The sequence below is a fragment of the Hyperolius riggenbachi genome, chromosome 11 (assembly GCF_040937935.1).
Source record: "Hyperolius riggenbachi isolate aHypRig1 chromosome 11, aHypRig1.pri, whole genome shotgun sequence".
NCBI classification, from domain to species: Eukaryota; Metazoa; Chordata; class Amphibia; order Anura; family Hyperoliidae; genus Hyperolius; species Hyperolius riggenbachi.
In genome coordinates, this window is record NC_090656.1 from 189,247,191 (window position 1) to 189,273,217 (window position 26,027).

General features: G+C 49.4%; 1 protein-coding gene across 4 annotated transcripts in view; it reads left to right on the top strand.

Annotated features, from left to right (window-relative positions):
* Positions 1-9,048: 9,048 nt before the first annotated feature.
* The window catches only part of LOC137537664 (probable palmitoyltransferase ZDHHC24), a 56,617-nt gene continuing 39,638 nt past the window's right edge, over positions 9,049-26,027 (top strand). For all 4 annotated transcript variants that reach the window (XR_011024650.1, XR_011024651.1, XR_011024649.1 and 1 more), the window contains exon 1: positions 9,049-9,094. The gene's annotated coding sequence lies outside the window, so the exon portion shown is untranslated. The remainder of the gene's footprint in view (positions 9,095-26,027) is intronic.

Below are 26,027 nucleotides of genomic sequence, written 5' to 3' on the forward strand. Positions count from 1 at the left end.
AGGTTTTTGTAATTTTTTTTTTGTTTTTTTTTGCAGCAATTAGCAATGACATCGCAGCAGAGTTGTCAGTGGACACGGGCAGTGTGAACGCAGAGTGCAGTGGTGGTAGCGACTGAGTCAGGAGAAGGACTATGCGGGCGGTCAGTTCAGCAGCACAGAAGGACCACGGCAACATACTGGTAGTAGTAGTAGCAGCACAGCGTCATAGTGCTGGCCAAAAAATGAAATGCACCCGGTGACCCGGGCAGTGTGAACGCAGACAGAGTACATTGGTGGAAGCGAGTGAGTCAGGAGGAGGAGGACAATGCCGGCGGTCAATTCAGCAGCACAGAAGGACCATGGCAACATACTGGTGGTAGTAGTAGCAGCACAGCGTCATAGTGCTGGCCAAAAAATTAAATGCACCCGGTGACCCGGGCAGTGTGAACGCAGACAGAGTACATTGGTGGAAGCGACTGAGTCAGGAGGAGGAGGACAATGCGGGCGGTCAGATCAGCAGCAGCACAGAAGGACCATGGCAACATACTGGTGGTAGTAGTAGTAGTAGCACAGTGTCATAGTGCTGGCCAAAAAATTAAATGCACCCGGTGACCCGGGCAGTGATAACGCAGACAGAGTACATTGGTGGTACCGTGGTAGCGACTGAGTCAGGAGGAGGAGGAGGACAAAGCGGGCGTTCAGTTCAGCAGCAGCAGCAGCACAGAAGGACCATGGCAACATACTGGTGGTAGTAGTAGCAGCACAGTGTCATAGTGCTGGCCAAAAAATTAAATGCACCCGGTGACCCGGGCAGTGTGAACACAGAGTGCAGCAGCGGGAAGCGACTGAGTCAGGAGGAGGAGGACAATGCGGGTGGTCAGTTCAGCAGCAGCAGCACAGAAGGACCATGGCAACATACTGGTGGTAGTAGTAGCAGTAGCAGCACAGCGTCATAGTGCTGGCCAAAAAATTAAATGCACCCAGTGACCCGGGCAGTGTGAACGCAGAGTGTAGTAGCGACTGAGTCAGGAGGACAAAGCGGGCGGTCAGTTCAGCAGCTCAGAAGGAGGACCATGGCAACTTACTGGTAGTAGTACCATAACACCAAAAAATTAACCAAGGTAGGCACTAGGCAGGTAGTAACTGTCTTTATAAAGGCAGGCATAGTTAACAACAGCACATGCAGCAGCCACTTGATGTCCCCCTGTGTCCGACAATAGGGGCCAGGAACTCACCTTCCACCCAAGCCTGGTTGATTCTCACCCCGCGAAACCCTGCCAGACATGTTGCTAGTAATGAATCACCGGATGCAGTGGGCACAGTACAAGGTCACTGAAGGATGCACCAGGCACAGTACAACTGCACTGAAGGATGCAGTGGGCACAGTACAAGGTAACTGAAGGATGCAGTGGGCACAGCAGTGGGCACTGGATATACAACTAGGTCACTGAAGGATGCAGTGGGCACAGTACAAGGTCACTGAAGGATGCAGTGGGCACTGGATATACACCTAGGTCACTGAAGGATGCAGTGGGCACAGTACAAGGTCGCTGAAGGATGCAGTGGGCACAGTACAAGGTCACTGAAGGATGCAGTGGGCACAGTACAAGGTCACTGAAGGATGCAGTGGGCACAGCAGTGGGCACTGGATATACAACTAGGTCACTGAAGAATGCAGTGGGCACAGTACAAGGTCACTGAAGGATGCAGTGGGCACAGCAGTGGGCACTGGATATACAACTAGGTCACTGAAGGATGCAGTGGGCACAGTACAAGGTCACTGAAGGATGCAGTGGGCACAGTACAAGGTCACTGAAGGATGCAGTGGGCACAGCACAAGGTCACTGAAGGATGCAGTGGGCACAGCAGTGGGCACTGGATATACAAGTAGGTCACTGAAGGATGCAGTGGGCACAGTACAAGGTCACTGAAGGATGCAGTGGGCACAGTACAAGGTCACTGAAGGATGCAGTGGGCACAGCACAAGGTCACTGAAGGATGCAGTGGGCACAGCAGTGGGCACTGGATATACAACTAGGTCACTGAAGGATGCAGTGGGCACAGTACAAGGTCACTGAAGGATGCAGTGGGCACAGTACAAGGTCACTGAAGGATGCAGTGGGCACAGCAGTGGGCACTGGATATACAACTAGGTCACTGAAGGATGCAGTGGGCACAGTACAAGGTCACTGAAGGATGCAGTGGGCACAGTACAAGGTCACTGAAGGATGCAGTGGGCACAGCAGTGGGCACTGGATATACAACTAGGTCACTGAAGGATGCAGTGGGCACACAACAAGGATGTCACACTGTGTAATGAGATGCTCATATGCCAGCGAGCGAGCAGTGGGCACTGGGCACGGCACAAGGTCACTGACAGAATGAATGAACAGCGCTGGCAGAGAGTGGCGGCACCGGCGGTGTGACTGGCTGCCTGCAAATAGTACAAGTGTATAACTGTCACTGGAATATACAAGTGAACACTGCAGTTAACTTGCACTAACCTGCCTGCCTGCACTACACACAGATAATCCCCACTCCCACTACACTGACTACACTGCAGCACTGAACCTGCCTGCACTACACACAGTTAAAGCGGAAAATTGAATACTTACCTAACGGTAATTTTCCTTTCCCGATGCATCCATGGCAGCACTACGGGTATTGGTTCCACCCCCAATACCCCCCAGGACAATTATCTATAAAAGTGTAACTGCCCCTCCCATCCGTGTCTTGTAACTAGTACCTCACCGAACAGTGGGTGGGTCCCTTGTGCTGCCATGGATGCATCGGGAAAGGAAAATTACCGTTAGGTAAGTATTCAATTTTCCGCTTTCCCTATGCCTCCATGGCAGCACTACGGGATTTAACTAGACAACAAAAAAGACGGGAGGGCAACTGGAGCAGGTGATATAGGTACACATTTAATTATTCATATTTACACAACAGAGGTAGAATTACAGGAAGATAAGACTGCTCTTCCAAACTCTAAACTGGTCAAGGTAGAAGTATCTACTTGATAGTGCCTGATGAAAGTGTTTATAGTACTCCAATTAGCTGCTTGGCATATTTTTGCCGCTGAAACATTGGCGTGTGCTGCCCAAGAGGCTGCTACCCCCCTGGTCGAGTGTGCATTGATGTTTTCTGGAAGATCCTTGTTATTTGCCCTATAAGCATCTCGGATGATTCTTGTAAGCCAGGAGGCAATGGTCCTTGTAGAAGCTGCTTCTCCTTTCCGGTAACCCGCTGGCACTATAAAGAGTTTATCTGATTTCCTGATATCTTCTGTGGCTCTGACATAATCTTTGAGTGCTCTCGACACATCTAGAGGGTGAATTGTTAAGGAGTCTTCTCCGCTGAACGCAGGTAGAGACCATTCTTGGTTGATATGCAGAAAGGTGGGGACTTTTGGTAAAAATCCCTGGACTGGCCGTATCTGAACCCTGTCCGGAAAAAAGATTACATAAGGCTCTCTATGACTTAAGGCATGCAGTTCAGATACTCGTCGGGCTGACGTTATGGCCACCAGGAAGACTACTTTCAAGGTCTTTAGCCATAATGAGCACTCCTGGATGGGTTCGAAAGGAGATCCGGATAGATAATCTAGGACCAGTGGTAGGTCCCACTTTGGGAATATGTTTCTTGAGGGTGGTCGTATTCTTATGACTCCCGCCATGAACTGTTTGATTAAAGGATCGTAGGCCCATTTGTGCCCTGACAGGGCGGAAAGTGCCAATATTTGAACCTTGATTGAATGAAAGGAGAGTCCTTTATCTATACCTGTTTGAAGGAAGGCTAAAACTTGATGCACTGGCGGTTGTGTCGGGTCAAATTCTTCAGAAGTTGCGAAGTTTGTGAAGACCCCCCAGATTCTATGATAAGTTAGATTTGTGGTCACTTTCCTTGATTTGAGCAGTGTTGTAATCACCGAATCTGAGCACCCTAAGTTCTGTAGTCTCCTCCTCTCAACTTCCATGCTGTCAGTTTTAAACGAGAGGGATTGGGATGGAGCACAGGTCCCTGTGACAGCAGTGTGTTGGTTACTGGGATCGATAATGGCTGTTCCGCCGCCATCTGATGTAACATGGCAAACCAAGGTCTCTTGGGCCACCAGGCGAGGATTGCTATTAACGTTACTGTCTCTGTCCTTAGTCTTCTGAGAAGCCTGAGGATTAGGGGAACAGGAGGGAATACATATCCCGTCTGAAAAGTCCACTGGGCCGTTAATGCATCGCATGCCTCTGCCGCTTTCTCCGGTTATCGGCTGATGTAGCGTTGACACTTTCGGTTCGCTTTGGGCGCCATTAAGTCCACTTCCGGAACTTCCCACTGTGCACAGATCATCCTGAATGCCGTGTTCTCTAGTTCCCATTCGTTGTTTGAAAGCATTGTTCTGCTGAGATAATCCGGAATGATGTTCATGCAGCCTGGAATGTACACTGCCGACAAGGATTCTACCGTTGGAATTGCTAGGTTGAAGATTAATTCCGCCTCCTCCATGAGAGATCGACTGTGTGAGCCCCCCTGATTCTGGATGTAAGCCACTGCTGTCCTGTTGTCCATTTTCAAAAGGACAGGTTGTTTCACTATCAGAGTCTGGAAGTGACTGAGTGCGCAGAAGGCGGCTCTCATCTCCAGTTTGTTGGCAGGCCAGTTCCTCATAAATGGGGCCCAAGTTCCCTGTATGATTTGAGTACCACAGACTGCCCCCCAACCCTTCGTGCTGGCATCCGTATTGATTGTTAGTGGGTGCTTCGGTTGTAGTGGGAGACTCTTCTTCAAGTTTTCCGTTCTCAGCCACCAGTGCAGTTGTTTCTTCATAAGAGGAGTCACTGCTATAATCTGGTACAAGTCTTCTCCGTCCCATTGGGCCAGAAATCCGGCTTGTAGGCTCCTGAGATGCCAATGTGCCCATGGCACCATTGGTATTGTGGCAGACATGGTACCCAATATCTGTAGGCAGAACCTTGCACGTGTTCGTGATGAAAGGAGTAGTTGTAAAATTCTTTCTTGTATGATCGGAATTTTTTCCTGGGGTAGACAAACTTCGTTGTTTCTGGTTCGGAATCTTGCGCCCAAATAGACTAAATCCTGTGTTGGTAGGAGATGACTTTTGGCATAGTTTATTAGCCAACCGAATTTCACTAAGGTGTTCAGAAGGATGTCCCTGTGTTGCAGGCATTCCTCGGCCGTATCCGCCAGTAGTAGAACATCGTCTAGATAATGATGTGTCTGGATCTTTTGGAGTCTTATGAGGGCTATTATTTCCAAGAGTAACTTTGAGAATGTCCTCGGGGCCGTACATATGCCGAAAGGCAGACATACGAACTGGAAATGAAGTTCTCCCACTGAGAATCTGAGGTATTTCTGTAAACTTTTCTGTATGGGCACGTGCAGATATGCGTCTTCTAAATCGATAGAGAGCATGAAATCGTGAGGTTTCACTGCCATAATTATGGTGTTTAATGATTCCATTTTGAATTTCTCGAGAAGGATGTACGCATTTAATTTCTTTAAGTCTAAAACCGGGTGCAGATCGCCCGTCTTTTTCTGCACGAAGAAGAGCTTGGAGTAGAAGCCCTGATACCTCTCCGAAGGGGGAACTGAGACGATAGCTTGTTTCGTTAGCAGATCTTGTAGATACTTCCCGAGAACATTTATTTTCTCCTGTGAGGTTGGGATACTTGTTGGTACAAAGTAGTCCTGTGGGGGACCTTCCCTGAATGTCCAAAAGTGCCCCGAGGTAACCGTTCTGAGAATCCAAGGAGACTTTATGTGATGTCTCCATATGTTGCTGAAGGTCCTCAGTCTTCCTCCTACCGGGCCCTCTTGGACATGCGTTCTGTCAAAAGGATTTTTTGCTGCTTTGCGTGGGCTGGACTGCCCTTTGCTTGGACATCTTATTAACTGAAGTTTGCGTTGACTGCCAGTTATTGCGATAGTTCCTTCCGGGCCGATACGATCTGGCGTTTCTGTATCTCGAGTTCTGAGACTTCCCTTGTGAAGAGTTGAACTGTTTCTTGGGGCGTCTGTCCTGAGGTAGCAGACCCGACTTCCCGCCTGTTACTCTGGATATGGCGGACTCCAATTTTTCTCCAAAAAGTGCTTTCCCGTCATATGGGATCTTGCACCATAACTGGCGGGAAGTAGGGTCTGCCGCCCAGGATTTTAACCACAACGCCCTTTTTCCCGTAACTGAATACAGCATGGATCTTGCCGTGCCCCGGACCACATCGATGGCTGCTTCGCCCACAAAATCTGCTGACACCTTAAGGTCTTCCAACTTCAAGATTAGTTCCTCCTTGTCCATACCGTCTAGGATGGCTTGTTCGATATTGTCGACCCAGACTCTAATAGCCTTCCCTACAGCTGTGAGGGCTATGGCAGGCCTGCAGGCACCCCCGGCAGCCGTATACATATTCTTATAGTCTTGATCCATCTTCCTATCTAATGAATCTATAAAGGTAACCGAATCTTCGATGGGTAGTGTGACATGTTTTGCTAACCTATTACCCTCCTTACCATGATAAAGATCGCTGGTCTGTGAAGGGCATTGGGGCATCCATAGAGGCGGCGAAATTTTTTGCCACACGCTGGAAAGAGAGGGATAGAGACATTAAGCCCATGTATGTATCCTACACCGTACATAGAAAAGTGTATATATCTATCAACGAGATAAATATATACATAAATATATATACATTGCATTGTAACTCCTATGCCAAAAATCACTGTAGAAAGTAGCAATAGAAACTTTCATTTAAAAATTATTTACCTAAGGCAACTAGTATTGTGTAATAATCCAGGGGCGGAGAGTGGCCAGGAGCACAAGTGTGCTTCCAGTCTAGCCCGCAATCCACGCGAACTGACAGCCGGCGAGCCAGAGACTACGGCGCTTTAAATAGGGCCAGCGTAAACAGACCACGCCCCCCGACCGCGTCATGCGCTCCAGCGTACCTGGACCAATCTGACGGCTGTGCCAGCGGAAGTAGCAGAGCGGCCATACCTGTTCCTTCCTGTGAGGCGCACAGAGCGTGTCCTGGAGCGCACGCCGACTCCGGTATAGTAGAGGGAGGAAAGGGAGGAAGGGATGCCCACGCCAGCCACACCGAAGAGCGGCATACAGAATTACAAGCTCCCATTACTCCATTGCACAATTTTAGTGCGGATACGCCTGGGAGTAGAGTGGACCCCCAAGACCAGCAGAACGGGGTCCCCACCAGCCGGACTGATTTACAGACCTTGTGAGGTGGCAACGCAGCAGGGGAGGCAACCTGCGCGGAAGGCTACCTGATGCAGCCGGTAAGGGGGAAAAATAAAGTAATCTGCAGGAATCTCCTGCGACAGTCCTGTGAGGTGAGGGACAGGAAAAAAAGACACGGATGGGAGGGGCAGTTACACTTTTATAGATAATTGTCCTGGGGGGTATTGGGGGTGGAACCAATACCTGTAGTGCTGCCATGGAGGCATAGGGAAATAATCACTAGACTCCCACACTCCCACTACACTACACTGACTACAACTAACTACAGCAATCACTCACTGACTAGCTAACTGTGTACAGTATAAGAGCAGTGTTAGCAAAAAAAACGCTTTGTTTTTAACACAATAAATGCACTTGCTCAAACAACAATGGCCTGGAGATAATCCTCTCAGCACCACAGTCTAGCAAGGACAGAGCTTTTCCATCATGGCCGCCGCTTTATATTCAGGAGGGGAGGGCATAGCTCCCCTCCTGTGATTGGTTGCTAGGGCCTGGCTGGGGCACTCTGATTGGCCTGCAATGTGTCACTTCCGCATAGTTTGACGCATTTCCGCTAACCACGACTTCAGCGCCGGGTTTCACGAGCGTGAATGCGGATTTCTGTTCGCATTCACGCGAAGCCGAAGTAGATTTTCGTGGTTGAAAATCTATTCACGGATTTTCGTGTCCGAGGCGGAATGCGTCAAAATGGTCGTGAATCCACGCGTAAGCGTGATCACGACCTGGCGGTGAGCACCACTGTAGGTGAACAACTACACCCACTGTTAACACTTGCTTCATCTGAGAGAATTACAGTCTTTTTGAAAAATACTATAGCACATTCTTTGCAGCATAAAAGTATTGACAAAACTTTGTTGGCACAATACAAAATTCAAAAAAGGTCGTAAAAACTTCCATGTACATTATCCATGTACATAATCTTCATGAATAACCAAATGTAGCTTTCATGGAATCAACAATTTTCATGGTATGGCTTGACGTGATGAGCAATGAACATTTAGAGTAGGCAAACTATTAAATGTTCATTGTTTATCACGTCAAGCCAGACCATGATAATAAAGTTTTGTCAATATTTTTTTTTTGTACTGCAAAGAATGTGCTATAGTATTTTTTCAAAAAGACTGTAATTCTCTCTAATGAAGAATAGGTTTCACTGCCATCCCTCATAATTGTCCCTGAGACTACCAATACGTTTAATAAAGCCACAAGCTCTATAAAACGTCCCAGGGGTGGGCAGCAAAGGGTATTCTCCTAAGGGGCACTGATGGCGGTAAAATCCCTAAAAAAAATGTATCCCCCTCCTTGCGCTTGCTAAGTTTGCCATATGCAGATGATATTCAAATTATTATTATTAATCAGTATAGTGCCAACCTCTTCCGCAGCACCAGAGCAGGGACAAGGTCCTCCAGCACCCAAGGCTGAGACACCAAAGTACGCCCCTCCATCCCTGCCACCCCAGCCGTCACACACTGATTGCTATTAGACTAAGAGCAGGGGCGGCGCCAGGGGGGTGCTTGGGGGTGCTCGAGCACCCCCTAGAATTGTCCAAGCACCCCCAAAGCACCCCCTGGAGTGAACTGACTTCAGGCGTCTAAAAGACGCCAAGTCAGTTCACACACCGGCAGCACGGAGCAGCAGGCAGGGCTACGGTAAGATGGCCGCCCGGAGCCCTGTTCTGCAGACTTCGGGCGGCCATTTTCCCGTAGCCCTGCTCTCTGCATGCAGGCAGGAAGTCTCGTGGGACGTGGTGACGTCGGGAAGGAAGAGGATCGTGGGCGCGCGGGCGCTGCGCGCCACAATGAGGTCGGGACTCGGGACAGGAGGTCGGGAAAGAAGGTCTTCTGGCTGTAGGTGAGTAAATGGGTTTTTCTTTTCTTTTTCAGGTGATGCGGATTGTGCATATTGGGGTCATATCTGCTACGGATTGTGCATATTGGGGTCATATCTGCTACGGATTGTGCATATTGGGGTCATATCTGCTACGGATTGTGCATATTGGGGCGATTTCTGCTACCGATTGTGCATATTGGGGTCATTTCTGCTACCGATTGTGCATATTGGGGTCATTTCTGCTACCGATTGTGCATATTGGGGTCATTTCTGCTACCGATTGTGCATATTGGGGTCATTTCTGCTACCGATTGTGCATATTGGGGTCATTTCTGCTACCGATTGTGCATATTGGGGTCATTTCTGCTACCGATTGTGCATATTGGGGTCATTTCTGCTACCGATTGTGCATATTGGGGTCATATCTGCTACCGATTGTGCATATTGGGGTCATATCTGCTACCGATTGTGCATATTGGGGTCATATCTGCTACCGATTGTGCATATTGGGGTCATATCTGCTACCGATTGTGCATATTGGGGTCATATCTGCTACCGATTGTGCATATTGGGGTCATATCTGCTACCGATTGTGCATATTGGGGTCATATCTGCTACCGATTGTGCATATTGGGGTCATATCTGCTACCGATTGTGCATATTGGGGTCATATCTGCTACCGATTGTGCATATTGGGGTCATTTCTGCTACGGATTGTGCATATTGGGGCCATATCTGCTACCGATTGTGCATATTGGGGCCATATCTGCTACCGATTGTGCATATTGGGGCCATATCTGCCACCGATTGTGCATATTGGGGCCATATCTGCCACCGATTGTGCATATTGGGACCATATCTGCCACCGATTGTGCATATTGGGACCATATCTGCCACCGATTGTGCATATTGGGACCATATCTGCTACCGATTGTGCATATTGGGACCATATCTGCTACCGATTGTGCATATTGGGACCATATCTGCTACCGATTGTGCATATTGGGACCATATCTGCTACCGATTGTGCATATTGGGACCATATCTGCTACCGATTGTGCATATTGGGACCATATCTGCTACCGATTGTGCATATTGGGACCATATCTGCTACCGATTGTGCATATTGGGACCATATCTGCTACCGATTGTGCATATTGGGACCATATCTGCTACCGATTGTGCATATTGGGGCCATATCTGATAACGATTGTGCATATTGGGGCCATATCTGATAACGATTGTGCATATTGGGGTCATTGGACGTGTTTTTTGTTAAAATCTGCTCACATTACGTGTATTTTCTTGAGAAAACCTGCACAATTATGTGAATTTTCTGGGAAAAGGGTCACCAAAACTTGGGCCCTCTGTCTTTGCGTTGCACTTTTAAAGGGAACCCGAGGTGAGAATAATATTGAGGCTGCCATATTTATCTCCCTTTAAGCAATACCAGTTGCCTGGCTGCCGTGCTGGTCCTCTGCCTCTTATTCTTTCAACCATAGACCCTGAACAAGCATGCAGCAGGTCAGGGGTTTCTGACAATATTGTCAGAACTGACAAGATTAGCTGCATGGCTTGTTTCTGGTGTAATTCAGTTCACTACTACAGCCAAATAGATCAGCAGGGCTGCCAGGCAACTAGTATTGTTTAAAAGGAAATAAATATGGCAGCCACCATATCACTCTCACCCTGGGTTCACTTTAAATTACAGTTAGCCCCGCCCTCATCCGGGCATGACCACGCCCATTTTTTCGCCGCGGCGCGCTTCGCGCGCCGCAGGTTGTAGCCACACCCATTTTTGGCGCGGCGCGCTTTGCGCGCCGCAGGTCGTCAGCTCCCCCGGAAATTGGTCCAGCACCTGCATAGCACCCCCTAAAAAAAATTCCTGGAGCCGCCACTGACTAAGAGGCGCCACAGGGCCCACAACCTCCCCAACACCTTAATATATAGTTATCTGGCTTGCAGTCACTTCTATGTATCCCCTTTTCTTATTTCTTTCTACTTCATACACAATTAGAAATGACAGCTGAATGAATTGTGCACCCTCTCCTACACTGCGCCCTGAGGCTGGAGCCTCTCCAGCCTATGCCTCGGCCCGGCCCTGCGCAGCACTTTACATAGTGTATATATAGCCTTGTCACTAACGGTCACTATAGTTATGCCATTTTATTTGAGACTGTTCAATACACTTGCGTTTTGCCTTGCAAACGGACCGGATCCTGATCGGATCCTGATCGGATCAGGACCTGATCCTGATCGGAACCGTACGGTTCCGATCAGGATCCGATCAGGATCCGGTCCATTTGCATCAGGCATGCATCAGGCTGCCATCAGGATCCGTGGGTAAAAAATAGCGAAATTAAATAAAAAAAATGTTGGGGTCAGCAGAAGGTGCACCTGGTGCACCTGTAGAATCAGGTTCCTCCGCTGTAGGCCTTACTTCCACCTCCGACATTCTGCCAAAACAGCTCCAGCACGTCTGTCACTGCTGCTCCACTCCAGACATGCTTGGCCCATGTGTCCCCATCCGAAGTGGCCGCTTGGATACGCATAGGAAGTGGGGTAGAACATCAGGTTTTTGTAGGCAGTGTGTTCTGTGCCGTTTCCCATTGGTTTCTGTGTTCCGGATGGTGCTGTCAGGCTCCGGTCAGGCTCCGGTCAGGATGCATGGGCCGGAGATCCAGACCCAAAAAATAGCGCATGTTGGAAAAGAGTCCGGAGTCCGGATCCGATCCGGCTCCGGTACGTACGGAACGGACGCGTGTGAACGTCCGCATAGACATTACATTGCTATGCGGAACGTACGTTCCGTTTGTACAGTATGCGCTCCGAATTTGATCCGGAAAATCCTGATAGCGAACGCTAATGTGAACCGGGCCTTAGGGCTGGAACCCACAGGAGCGCTTTTGGCAGCACTGCGATACGCTAGCAGTTTGCCAAAACGCTGGGCTAATGTTAATGGATGGGGCAACTTCCACAGGAGCGTTTGCGTTTCCCAGAAACGCAAAAGCAGGACGTGCAGCATTTTGGGAGCGTTAGCGCTTCAATGTAAAGTATTGAACCGCTAGCGGAAACGCTCAGCAAAACCTAAACTGAGCGGTTTTGCTAGCGCTTTGCGGTTCAGCACACTGTAACAAAATGAAAAATAATTCACAGGACCAATCAGGATAAAAACGCAAAACGCAAAACGCTAGGCACCCGCTGGGCAAAAAAATACAATGATGCAAAACACGACCAAAAACGCGCATGAATCCGCTTGCAAACCGCTCAGACAAAACGCTAGCGGTTGCGTTTTGCGTTTGCTGATTTCAGTGGGTTCCAGGCCTACGTGTTCATTCTTAACAGACAGTTTGGCCCACGACTATGTTCTCGATTGTGGCTCTTTATGTGATCGAATTTGAAACCCTCTCCATATGTAGTGGTGGATTGGCTACTATCCCACTCCCAAATGACCTGATCTTTGGGCGATGAGGAGCAAGGTTTCTGCTGTGAAGCTGTCGTTCAGTGCCAAAGCACTGTCACTTTGCTCCCGTGTAATCCGTCGCACCTCTGATACTTTGTTAGGTACCCTGACAATATTTCAACACCTGCCGCACCCGCTGCTACAATGTCGGGCACCCGACACACTCACGACACCAGCACACCTGTCCCAGGTTCCCCTGCTGGGATCACCGCCGCTCTCCACTACTGTATGAAATGGGAGCAACGCCAAAAAGCAATTTCAAACTTCCTGCCACTCATTAGTACATAAAACTGGCCAATGAGAATCTTCATCAGGGAGGATCCCCTTGGGCCACTTATGGCTACATCACAGAACGCGTGCAGGAGACGATTTCCTGCATGCATTATTGGCCTGTGGCATGATGTCAGAAAGTTGCGGTGGGACGCTAATTAACGGTGGTAGTTCTAATTTACCCGATGGGAAAACGCAGCAACTGGACGTTACGAAGCTCCCAGATGCGTTGTAATGTAATAAGACTGAGCGTTTTAACGGATCGCGCCTAGTTTGCCTTTAAGCTGCCCACTAACAGTCCAATTTCTAGCGAAAAATCGTTCGAGCGATCAGAAATTCTGATCGGATTGGTTGTAAATAATCTCCATTGGTGGACACAATCGATTATGAACGAGTGAAAAAAATGTCGCCCGAATGAATTTTCGTCGAACGAAAATTTAGATTTTCTTGGTGGTCGTGATAGATAGGAAGCAATGATTGGTTAGTTGATGGTGTAGTGAACGATTTTTCGTCCGATCAGAATTTCTGATCGATCTAACGATTTTTCACTAGAAATTGGACCGTTAGTGGCCAGCTTTTAGAAAGGAAACATGAAAATCTATTTTTCTTAACGTCCAGCCACGGCATTTTCCCGTCCGGTAAATTAGAACTACCGCCGCTAATTAGCGTTCCTCTGTATCTTCCCAACGTCATGCGCAGGCCATTAATGCATGCAAGAAATCGGCTCCTATACGCGATCTGTGATGTGAAAGAGCCCTTAGGCTTAGTCTAAGTGAGCCAATGAGAAACACCGGCGGAAGTTTGAAGTTGCTTTTTTCCGAGGCTACAATTTTATACTGTAGTGATGAGCCGCTTGAGCAGCCGCCATCTAAGCAGGTTACCACAGCTGCAGCAGGGAGCAACTGTCATAGGGGAGCCTGGCATAGGTGTGTGGGTATCGGGAGTAAATATAGCAATATACTGTATATTTATATATATATATATATATGGAAATATAACAGAGGTGGATGCTGCGGTAGAACCCGTGGAGAGTACCGGCCACAGATCGGATCTTCAAGCAAGATTACAGATGTAAAAAGAAGAAGGAAGGCAGAATTGCACAGAAGAAATAAGTATACAGAAAAAGATCACATCAGAAAAAGAAGAATACAGACAAAAAAAAGTTTGTTTTTTCCCCTTACTTTACAATAAATAGGTACAGGTCATAAAAAGCTTTATACCCAATTACTTGCATAGGGGCGGACATATAGGGGCTCCATTACTAAAGTGCACCACTGGAGGGTAATTGTCCCCCGCTGCCTTCTCATTTACTGATGATGATTAGGAATCCTGAAGCGTGACTATTTGGGTCAGAGGATCACTACTAGGGATCTATGGAATGAGCAACTAATGTTTAGCCTTAGCAGTAGTGTTGGGCGAACACCTAGATGTTTGGGTTCGCGAACGTTCGCCGAACATCGCCGCGATGTTCGGGTGTTCGTGCCGAACTCCGAACATAATGGAAGTCAATGGGGACCCGAACTTTCATGCTTTGTAAAGCTTCCTTACATGCTACATACCCCAAATTAGCATGGTATGTGCACCTTGGGAGTGGGTACAAGAGGAAAAAAAAATATTTGAAAAAGAGCTTATAGTTTTTGAGAAAATTGATTGTAAAGTTTCAAAGGAAAAACTGTCTTTTAAATGTGGAAAATGTCATGTTTCTTTGCACAGGTAACATGCTTTTTTTCGCCATGCAGTCATAAATGTAATACAGAGAAGAGGTTCCAGGAAAAGGGACCGGTAACGCTAACCCAGCACCAGCAGCAGCAAACGTGATGGAACAGGAGGAGGCGCAGGAGGAGAAGGCCACGCTTTGTGAGACACAACAACCCAGGCCTTGCATGAGGACAAGAAGCGTGCGGATAGCATGCTTTGTACCGCCATACAGTCATAAATGTAATAAAGATAAGTGGTTCAATAAACAGGGACCACGCGGCAACGCTAACCCAGCAGCAGCAGACGTGATGGAACAGGAGAAGGCGCAGGAGGAGAAGGCCACGCTTTGTGAGACACAACAACTCAGGCCTTGCATGAGGACAAGAAGCGTGCGGATAGCATGCTTTGTACCGCCATGCAGTCATAAATGTAATAAAGATAAGTGGTTCAATAAACAGGGACCACGCGGCAACGCTAACCCAGCAGCAGCAGACGTGATGGAACAGGAGGAGGCGCAGGAGGAGAAGGCCACGCTTTGTGAGACACAACAACCCAGGCCATGCATGAGGACAAGAAGCGTGCAGATAGCATGCTTTGTACCGCCATGCAGTCATAAATGTAATAAAGATAAGTGGTTTAATAAACAGGGACCACGCGGCAACGCTAACCCAGCAGCAGCAGACGTGATGGAACAGGAGGAGGCGCAGGAGGAGAAGGCCACGCTTTGTGAGACACAACAACCCAGGCCTTGCATGAGGACAAGAAGCGTGCGGATAGCATGCTTTGTACCGCCATGCAGTCATAAATGTAATAAAGATAAGTGGTTCAATAAACAGGGACCACGCGGCAACACTAACCCAGCAGCAGCAGACGTGATGGAACAGGAGGAGGTGCAGGAGGAGAAGGCCACACTTTGTGAGACACAACAACCCAGGCCATGCATGAGGACAAGAAGCGTGCGGATAGCATGCTTTGTACCGCCATGCAGTCATAAATGTAATAAAGATAAGTGGTTCAATAAACAGGGACCACGTGGCAACGCTAACCCAGCAGCAGCAGACGTGATGGAACAGGAGGAGGCGCAGGAGGAGAAGGCCACGCTTTGTGAGACACAACAACCCAGGCCTTGCATGAGGACAAGAAGCGTGCGGATAGCATGCTTTGTACCGCCATGCAGTCATAAATGTAATAAAGATAAGTGGTTCAATAAACAGGGACCACGTGGCAACGCTAACCCAGCAGCAGCAGACGTGATGGAACAGGAGGAGGCGCAGGAGGAGAAGGCCACGCTTTGTGAGACACAACAACCCAGGCCTTGCATGAGGACAAGAAGCGTGCGGATAGCATGCTTTGTACCGCCATGCAGTCATAAATGTAATAAAGATAAGTGGTTCAATAAACAGGGACCACGCGGCAACGCTAACCCAGCAGCAGCAGACGTGATGGAACAGGAGGAGGCGCAGGAGGAGAAGGCCACGCTTTGTGAGACACAACAACCCAGGCCTTGCATGAGGACAAGAAGCGTGCGGATAGCATGCTTTGTACCGCCATGCAGTCATAAATGTAATAAAGATAAGTGGTTCAATAAACAGGGACCACGCGGCAACGCTAACCCAGCAGCAGCAGACGTGATGGAACAGGAGGAGGCGCAGGAGGAGAAGGCCACGCTTTGTGAGACACAACAACCCAGGCCTTGCATGAGGACAAGAAGCGTGCGGATAGCATGCTTTGTACCGCCATGCAGTCATAAATGTAATAAAGATAAGTGGTTCAATAAACAGGGACCACGCGGCAACGCTAACCCAGCAGCAGCAGACGTGATGGAACAGGAGGAGGTGCAGGAGGAGAAGGCCACGCTTTGTGAGACACAACAACCCAGGCCTTGCATGAGGACAAGAAGCGTGCGGATAGCATGCTTTGTACCGCCATGCAGTCATAAATGTAATAAAGATAAGTGGTTCAATAAACAGGGACCACGCGGCAACGCTAACCCAGCAGCAGCAGACATGATGGAACAGGAGGAGGCGCAGGAGGAGAAGGCCACGCTTTGTGAGACACAACAACCCAGGCCTTGCATGAGGACAAGAAGCGTGCGGATAGCATGCTTTGTACCGCCATGCAGTTATAAATGTAATAAAGATAAGTGGTTCAATAAACAGGGACCACGCGGCAACGCTAACCCAGCAGCAGCAGACGTGATGGAACAGGAGGAGGTGCAGGAGGAGAAGGCCACGCTTTGTGAGACACAACAACCCAGGCCTTGCATGAGGACAAAAAGCATGCGGATATAGCAGCAATGCTTTTTGCCGCCATGTAGTCATAAATGTAATACAGATGAGAGGTTCAATAAACAGGGACCGGAAACGCTACACCATCCCAGATGTTCATTGGTCATGTTACTTGGTTGGGGTCCTGGAGTGTTGCATAGTCATTTCCAATCCAGGATTGATTCATTTTAATTTGAGTCAGACGGTCTGCATTTTCTGTGGAGAGGCGGATACGCCGATCTGTGACGATGCCTCCGGCAGCACTGAAACAGCGTTCCGACATAACGCTGGCTGCCGGGCAAGCCAGCACCTCTATTGCGTACATTGCCAGTTCGTGCCAGGTGTCTAGCTTCGATACCCAATAGTTGAAGGGTGCAGATGGATTGTTCGACACAGCTACGTCATCTGACATGTAGTCCTTGACCATCTTCTCCAGGCGATCGGTGTTGGAGGTGGATCTGCACGCTTGCTGTTCAGTGGGCTGCTGCTGCATGGGTGTCAGAAAATTTTCCCACTCCAAGGACACTGCCGATACCATTCCCTTTTGGGCACTAGTTGCGGCTTGCGTTGTTTGCTGCCCTCCTGGTCGTCCTGGGTTTGCGGAAGTCAGTCTGTCGGCGTACAACTGGCTAGAGGAGGGGGAGGATGTCAATCTCCTCTCTAAAGTCTCCACAAGGGCCTGCTGGTATTCTTCCATTTTGACCTGTCTGACTCTTTCTTCAAGCAGTTTTGGAACATTGTGTTTGTACCGTGGATCCAGAAGGGTATAAACCCAGTAATTGGTGTTGTCCAAAATGCGCACAATGCGTGGGTCACGTTCAATGCAGTCTAGCATGAATTGAGCCATGTGTGCCAGAGTCCTACCAGAATCCTCATCATCCTCTTGTGAGCGTTGTGATAGTTGTTGTGATGCATCATAGTCGTCACCTTCCTCCTGGTCTGCTTCTGCTGACCATTCGCGCTGAATTGTGGAAGTCCAACGTGCACCGCTCTGGCCCTCGTCAGTGGTGGCATGAAATTCCTGCTCCAACTCCAGCTGTTCCTCCTCCTCTTCTTCGTCATAGCTGCTGGGGCCAGCGTTCCCTGAGGCGGATGGCCTGATGTTGGTACCATCACGCTGATCGTTTTCTCCTTCAGATTCCCCCAGTTGCATCATGACAGCTGTTTCCTTGATTTTCAACATTGACCTCTTCAGTAAACACAGCAGTGGTATGGTAATGCTGACTGAAGAGTTGTCACTGCTCACAAGCAACGTGGATTGCTCAAAATTTTGGAGGACTTGGCAGAGGTCCAACATGTTGGCCCAATCGGATCCACAGAAGCTTGGCAGCTGTCCGGATGCGCCTCGGTACTGCACCGTCATGTACTGGACCACTGCACTCTTCTGCTCACAAAAGCGGGCTAGCATGTGCAGCGTAGAATTCCAGCGCGTAGGGACATCACACAGCAAGCGATGGTGGGGGAGATTGAAGCGCTCCTGCATCTTGGTGAGTGCCCCCGAAGCAGTACTGGAATTTCTACAATGTTTGGCCACTCGACGCACCTTCAACAGAAGATCGGCCACGCCTGGGTATGTCCTCAGGAACCGCTGAACTACTAGGTTCATCACGTGCGCCAGGCAAGGGATGTGTGTCAGCTTAGCCAACCTTAAAGCGCGAATGAGATTACTCCCATTATCACACACAACCATGCCCGGTTTCAGGTCCAGCGGTGCCAGCCACAACTCCGTCTGTTCCTTTATTCCCTTCCAAATTTCCTCCCCTGTGTGCTGCTTATCCCCAAGGCAGATCAGCTTCAGCAACGCTTGCTGACGCATGCCAACAGCTGTGCTGCACTGCTTCCACGATCCTACTGCTGCTGGGTTAGCGTTTCCGGATGAGGTACAGCTTTGAGATGCGTTGGAGGAGAAGGAGTCAGAGAGGTAGGTGCTGCTGTTGTTATCCAGTGGGAGGGACGGCGGTGCAGCTGTTTGTGGCGTGGGCAACACCCGCGCCGTAGCAGGTGAGGAATCGCTGCCAGGCTCCACAAGGTTCACCCAGTGCGCGGTAAGGGAGATGTATCGACCCTGGCCGAACGCACTCGTCCAGGTGTCAGTGGTGAGGTGAACCTTGCAGGCAACGGCATTCTTCAAGCTTCGGGTTATTTTGCTGACCACGTGCTCATGCAACTCAGGCACTGCAGAGCGTGCAAAGTGGTAGCGGCTGGGAACCACGTAACGTGGGATGGCCACTGACATCATGCCCTTGAAGCTGTTTGTCTCCACCACTCGATATGGCAGCATTTCGCAGGCCAGAAGCTTGGCTATGCTGGCTGTTACTGCCACGGCCCGGGGGTCATTTGCTGGCAATTTCCTCTTGCGCTCAAACATCTCCGACACAGACAACTGAACCGTAGCGCTGCACACGGAAGGGCTGTTGGTTGTTGTGTTTGATGAAGACTGGGAGACCTCAAGAGCACTACTCCGGAAAGTGACAGTGTCAGCAGCGTCTGATGTTTGTGAATGTTGTGAACCATGCAATGGCTGGGCTACCGCTGCTGCTGAGGCGGGTCTGGTGGTGAGTCTGGTGAACCCAAGGGAGGCAGTGTTGCTGGTACCCTGTCCTGCCGAGTTTGCCCACAGAGTGGGATGTTTGGATAGCATGTGGCGGCTCATGCTGGTGGTGGAGAGGTTGTTAATACTTTTCCCCCTGCTCAGGCGGGTCTTGCACACCTTGCAAATCGCCATGGTAACATCCTCAGTGCAGTCTTCAAAGAAAGCCCAGACTTTGGAGCACCTGCCTTGCTGGCGATTTCTGTTTGCTCCTCTTTTGCCTCTTACTTGAACTTCCACGCTTGTGGTGCCTGAAATTGCGCGCCGCCTACCTTGTGGCACAAGGCGAACTCGTGCAGCAGTGGGTTCTTCAACAGACTCATCTGTGCTGCTGCTACGACGGCGATGTTCTCGTTCACAAACAAAATCTGGGTCTCTGTCCACATTGTCCATACCCTCCTCTTCCATCTCCTCAAACTCGTCATATGTCATTGTGGGGGGCCGCCGCCGTGGAGTAGAGCTCCCCAGAACAACCTCTGCGCAGCTCACTCCAACGTCGTCTTCCAGATCTTGTTGGCCGACCTCCTGCAATTGCAACCCCTCCTGCCCAACTTGCTCTGGGATTTGGGTTTCCGAGTCCTCCTCGGACTCGACCTTGTATTTCAGTGCGCGGTGCATTTCCCACAGTTAATGGTTGTGAATCCGGGCACAACATTTCTGGCTGTTCCTCCATTGACCTTTGAAAGGTGGAAGTTTGTTGGGCTGGGAATAGCTCCTGCGAATACCCCATTGTGTCCTGAGGTAATTCATCGGACTGGTTATCTGGCAGTTGTGTGCGTGGTGTCGCTGCCGGTTGTGTCAGCTTTGTGCCCACTGGCTCCTTGTAACTGGCTGAGGACTCGGACCTCGTGCGTGATGTGCTGGTGCTGCTTAACCCACTGCTGGACGCTTGAGAGGTCATCCAAGTAATTATCTGGTCCTGTTCTTTTGGATTTGTGAGGGTTGTTGTCCTGGACAACATGGGCGGTATTGAGTGGGTTTTCTTGGGTGCTCCCCTGTGGCCTGTACGTGAACCGTCAGGGGAAACACCTTTTCCCTTGCCCCTCCCTCTTTCACCGGATTTCTTCCTCATTTCACTTATCCTTACAGTACACGCTGACTGGCAGCAGTACAGTGGCAGTACAGAAATGCTATACAGTACCACTATTCCCAGCAGCGACACAGAGCACAATGCTATACAGTGGCGGGTGAGCGGTGTACCACTATTCCCAGCAGCGACACAGAGCACAATGCTATACAGTGGCGGGTGAGCGGTGTACCACTATTCCCAGCAGCGACAAACAGCACAATGCTATACAGTGGCAGGTGAGCGGTGTACCACTATTCCCAGCAGCGACACAGAGCACAATGCTATACAATGGCGGGTGAGCGGTGTACCACTATTCCCAGCAGCGACACAGAGCACAATGCTATACAGTGGCGGGTGAGCGGTGTACCACTATTCCCAGCAGCGACACAGAGCACAATGCTATACAGTGGCGGGTGAGCGGTGTACTACTATTCCCAGCAGACACAGAGTGGCAGTAAACAGAATGCTATATAGTGTGGCTGAGCGAGGTACACAGAGTGGCAGTAAACAGAATGCTATATAGTGTGGCTGAGCGAGCGGTGTACTACTATTCCCAGCAGACACAGAACAGTAAACAGAATGCTATATAGTGTGGCTGAGCGGTGTACCACTATTCCCAGCAGCGACACAGAGCACAATGCTATACAGTGGCGGGTGAGCGGTGTACCACTATTCCCAGCAGCGACACAGAGCACAATGCTATACAGTGGCGGGTGAGCAGTGTACCACTATTCCCAGCAGCGACACAGAGCACAATGCTATACAGTGGCGGGTGAGCGGTGTACTACTATTCCCAGAAGACACAGAGTGGCAGTAAACAGAATGCCATATAGTGTGGCTGAGCGAGGTACACAGAGTGGCAGTAAACAGAATGCTATATAGTGTGGCTGAGCGAGCCGTGTACTACTATTCCCAGCAGACACAGAACAGTAAACAGAATGCTATATAGTGTGGCTGAGCGGTGTACCACTATTCCCAGCAGCGACACACAGCACAATGCTATACAGTGGCAGGTGAGCGGTGTACCACTATTCCCAGCAGCGACACAGAGCACAATGCTATACAATGGCGGGTGAGTGGTGTACCACTATTCCCAGCAGCGACACAGAGCACAATGCTATACAGTGGCGGGTGAGCGGTGTACCACTATTCCCAGCAGCGACACAGAGCACAATGCTATACAGTGGCGGGTGAGCGGTGTACTACTATTCCCAGAAGACACAGAGTGGCAGTAAACAGAATGCTATATAGTGTGGCTGAGCGAGGTACACAGAGTGGCAGTAAACAGAATGCTATATAGTGTGGCTGAGCGAGCGGTGTACTACTATTCCCAGCAGACACAGAACAGTAAACAGAATGCTATATAGTGTGGCTGAGCGGTGTACCACTATTCCCAGCAGCGACACAGAGCACAATGCTATACAGTGGCGGGTGAGCGGTGTACCACTATTCCCAGCAGCGACACAGAGCACAATGCTATACAGTGGCGGGTGAGCGGTGTACCACTATTCCCAGCAGCGACACAGAGCACAATGCTATACAGTGGCGGGTGAGCGGTGTACTACAATTCCCAGCAGACACAGAGTGGCAGTAAACAGAATGCTATATAGTGTGGCTGAGCGAGCGGTGTACTACTATTCCCAGCAGACACAGAACAGTAAACAGAATGCTATATAGTGTGGCTGAGCGAGGTACACAGAGTGGCAGTAAACAGAATGCTATATAGTGTGGCTGAGCGAGCGGTGTACTACTATTCCCAGCAGACACAGAACAGTAAACAGAATGCTATATAGTGTGGCTGAGCGAGCGGTGTACTACTATTCCCAGCAGACACAGAACAGTAAACAGAATGCTATATAGTGTGGCTGAGCGAGGTACACAGAGTGGCAGTAAACAGAATGCTATATAGTGTGGCTGAGCGAGTGGTGTACTACTATTCCCAGCAGACACAGAACAGTAAACAGAATGCTATATAGTGTGGCTGAGCGAGGTACACAGAGTGGCAGTAAACAGAATGCTATATAGTGTGGCTGAGCGAGCGGTGTACTACTATTCCCAGCAGACACAGAACAGTAAACAGAATGCTATATAGTGTGGCTGAGCGAGGTACACAGAGTGGCAGTAAACAGAATGCTGAGCGAGCGGTGTACTACTATTCCCAGCAGCGACACAATGACTGGGGGGACCCTGGCTAGCGTGGCTGGAGCGCGAACTACCCTGCCTGCCTACCCAAAGCTAAACCCACAGACAAATGGCGGAAATATGACGTGGTTCGGGTATTTATTTACCCGAACCACGTGACAGTTCGGCCAATCAGAGCGCGTTCGGGTCCGAACCACGTGACCCGTTCGGCCAATCACAGCGCTAGCCGAACGTTCGGGGAACGTTCGGCCATGCGCTCTTAGTTCGGCCATGTGGCCGAACGGTTTGGCCGAACACCATCAGGTGTTCGGCCGAATTGGAACATCACCCGAACAGGGTGATGTTCTGCAGAACCCGAACAGTGGCGAACACTGTTCGCCCAACACTACTTAGCAGCACCATTACAGAAGGCTTAGGTGTTATGAAGGGGATTTAGTATTGAGGTAAGTTATGCATCAGGAAGAGCGTTTAGTGTTAGGTGATGGAGATTAGGGTTTGGTGTCAGAAAAGTGACATAGCATTGGGGGAGGATAGGGTTAGTTTCAGGAAGAGGATCACACATAGTAAGGGCCCTTTTCCACTAGCAATTGCAATCACAAACGCCAGCGATTGTGATTTTTCATTAATGTTGTTATGCGATTGCGATTTGCATTGCATTATCCCTCTGAAAATCGCTCCAGAAAGCGATTGCGATTTACAAATCGAATCACTATAGTGGAAAATACTTCTCATGATTTCTATGATGAAGTAGCAATCCTAGCGATTTAAAAATCACTAGTGATTTGCGATTCAGCTGTGTAGTGGAAAATGGCCTGGGAGGTTAGGGTTAGTCACAAAGGATTTATGACTAAGTTCTTCATGTGATAAGTGGGACACAGATGCATGTACCCATCTGAAGGACATGCCTCCGAGTCCCTACCGCGCTGCTCTCAGCCCCCCTACACTCTTCTAGCCCCACTGAATCTACCGACAAGCAGATTGTTGGTAGAGTAATGGGGAAGGGGCATCCTTAGCAGGAGGTGCTCCTCTGTGTAACCCTGTCCCCACTTCTCAGGCCATCTCACTGGCTCTCTCCGCCCCCTTCCCCTCCACTCAGTGCTCTCAGTGGAGGACACAAAGCTGTATCTGCTGTGTCGTGACCTCGGAGTCGCAGCCATTCTTTATTTTCTTTACAGAAACAAATGTAAAAGAAGATGGGAGACTGGAGCAGCAGTACCAGCTTGCCCCTTGAATCAGGTAATATGTTTTAGTTTTTCACCTACCAGTAGTTCAGGATGTTCTTTAGCAAAAAAAAAAAAAAAAAAGTCAGATACTTACCTCAGTAGAGATACTGCAACCATCAGCACTGCCCATGCTCCCATCCATGACCGAGTGCAGGAGCACCGAATGCCTGCGCAGTAGCTGGGAGACATTTGTGCTCGGCAGAAAAGTCATGCTACAGTGCAGACAAGAGGCGTCTTACACCTCTGCAATGCAGACAGGAGTGTGACCTCCTGAACCAATTCAACAGCCCATGTCAAATAGATTCAGAGGGTCCCAGTGCTGGAACAGTGAGCTGGAGGGGGGCGCCTCTGGAGTATTCAGAGGCTTCCATCTAATGAGGTAAGTATCCAATTTGGGCAACGTTTTCCCTGCAGGTACACTTTAACATTTGGGTTGTACATTTGGGGTATAGGCTAGGGTTAGTCATCAGGAAGGGGATTTAGCATTGGAAAGTGGCCATACACCTGACCCAGCGATCTTTCTGATCACTTTCTGATAGATTTGATCACTCTGATGGTATCTGCCATTCATCTGTTGCTTCGCCATATCTCATCTTTTAATTTTCCATCAGTTATATGCTGTTTATCGCTCAAAAGTCTGATAACATAAATTGGAAAATCTCAGGTTGGATTCACACTGTACCGGATGCACAACAGTGCATTCACAGCTCATCAGCGCAGGATACGCAATGGTCCATGCAGTATCTGCGTGCCTCATTCACATACGCACTGTTGTGTATCTGATCTGCTGCTGATGCCACCCGTCTGGTCCACCTGTTGCTGTTGCATTCGGTTTCGCTGCCACCACGGCTAGGGTGCTCTGCAGGGCACAAGTACTGAGCTCTGATCAGTATTGTCACCTGCAGGGACCTGAGTGGAAGTTCAGTGCTCCTGCCTGCGCGCTCCATTCCTCCAAGAATCTTGGGAGACATTGCAGCATGGCAACGTGTTCAGGTCTGGTGTAACAAAAAATCCGCAACGCCGGATGGATTGCGGAAATACGGTTGCATCCGTTCCGACAGGTGGACTTTCCAACGCGGGATGCGGAAATTTGCCCGCATCCGTTGCGCAAAACCTTCCGAGCACACAGCGCCAATCTCACCAGCGTGCTTCTCACCAGGGCTCTGTCATTGTGCCTCTAGGGGGTGCGCGCGCATGCCAGACACGCCTTTATGCTCTTAGAAAGCGCGTCAGCTGACCTGGAGGTCAGCTGACGTTTTTAGCCTGCTCTGATTGGTTGCTGCTTGGGGTGGAGACTCCTTTCTCAGGCAGTATTTAAGGAAGTGCTTTTCAGTAGCACTTCGTCTGTGTTTGCGATACCCTGTGTCAGCACTCAGACCTAGTCAGTTCCTGTGTGATAATCCGGCAGGACCCCGGCTCTTGTCACACCTAGTCAGCCTTGTATTTGATATTGTGTTATATATTGGTTTATCGCCAATATATACACATATTATACTGTCTTGATTTATCGCGTATGATTCTGTGCCTGTGTTGACTATTCTTCTGCTTTCTGATTCTGTACTTCGCCAGCCCGTACCGTTATCGACTATTGGCTTGGTTTCCGACTATTCTCTTGTCTCACGTTTCTGTACTGTTGCCGCCTGATCTGTTGCCGAACCTCATTTTGTCTGACCTTTCTCCCTATAGTGGAACGTCTCCCACTGTAGGGTTCTATCAGAGGCTTGCCTCTCTGAGACGACCGCCACTAGCATACCATTTCTGCTAGAGGCCGAGACTCCTCCACTGCGTCCTTTGGAGGATCTCACACACGGGTTTCCCATTCAGAGGTAACCACACCTCTGAGGAATTACTGTGTGGTGGACTTTTCCACAGACTTGTGAATTTACACTGTATATCATTGTTGTCTGCTGTTCCAGCTTGCTGGAGGTTGTATTTCTGTGCCCTATAGAGATACTTTATTGCACCAAGCACCTTCCTGCATCCGATTGTTCTGTGTCTCGCTATACTTGCATTATTGGTGATTCTGCAGATCACCATATAATCAGGTATAGCATTTGTATTGTTGGTGATACTGCAGATCACCAATAATCAGAAAATCTGTGCTTGCTGACACCAATCGTTACATCTGGGTTGGTTGGGGGGTGGGGTGACGGAGCTTTGTAGGAGTGACATCACTTGACAAACAAGCACACAATTCAGTCTCCTGTGGAAAAGAAGCCTTCTTCTCTCTTG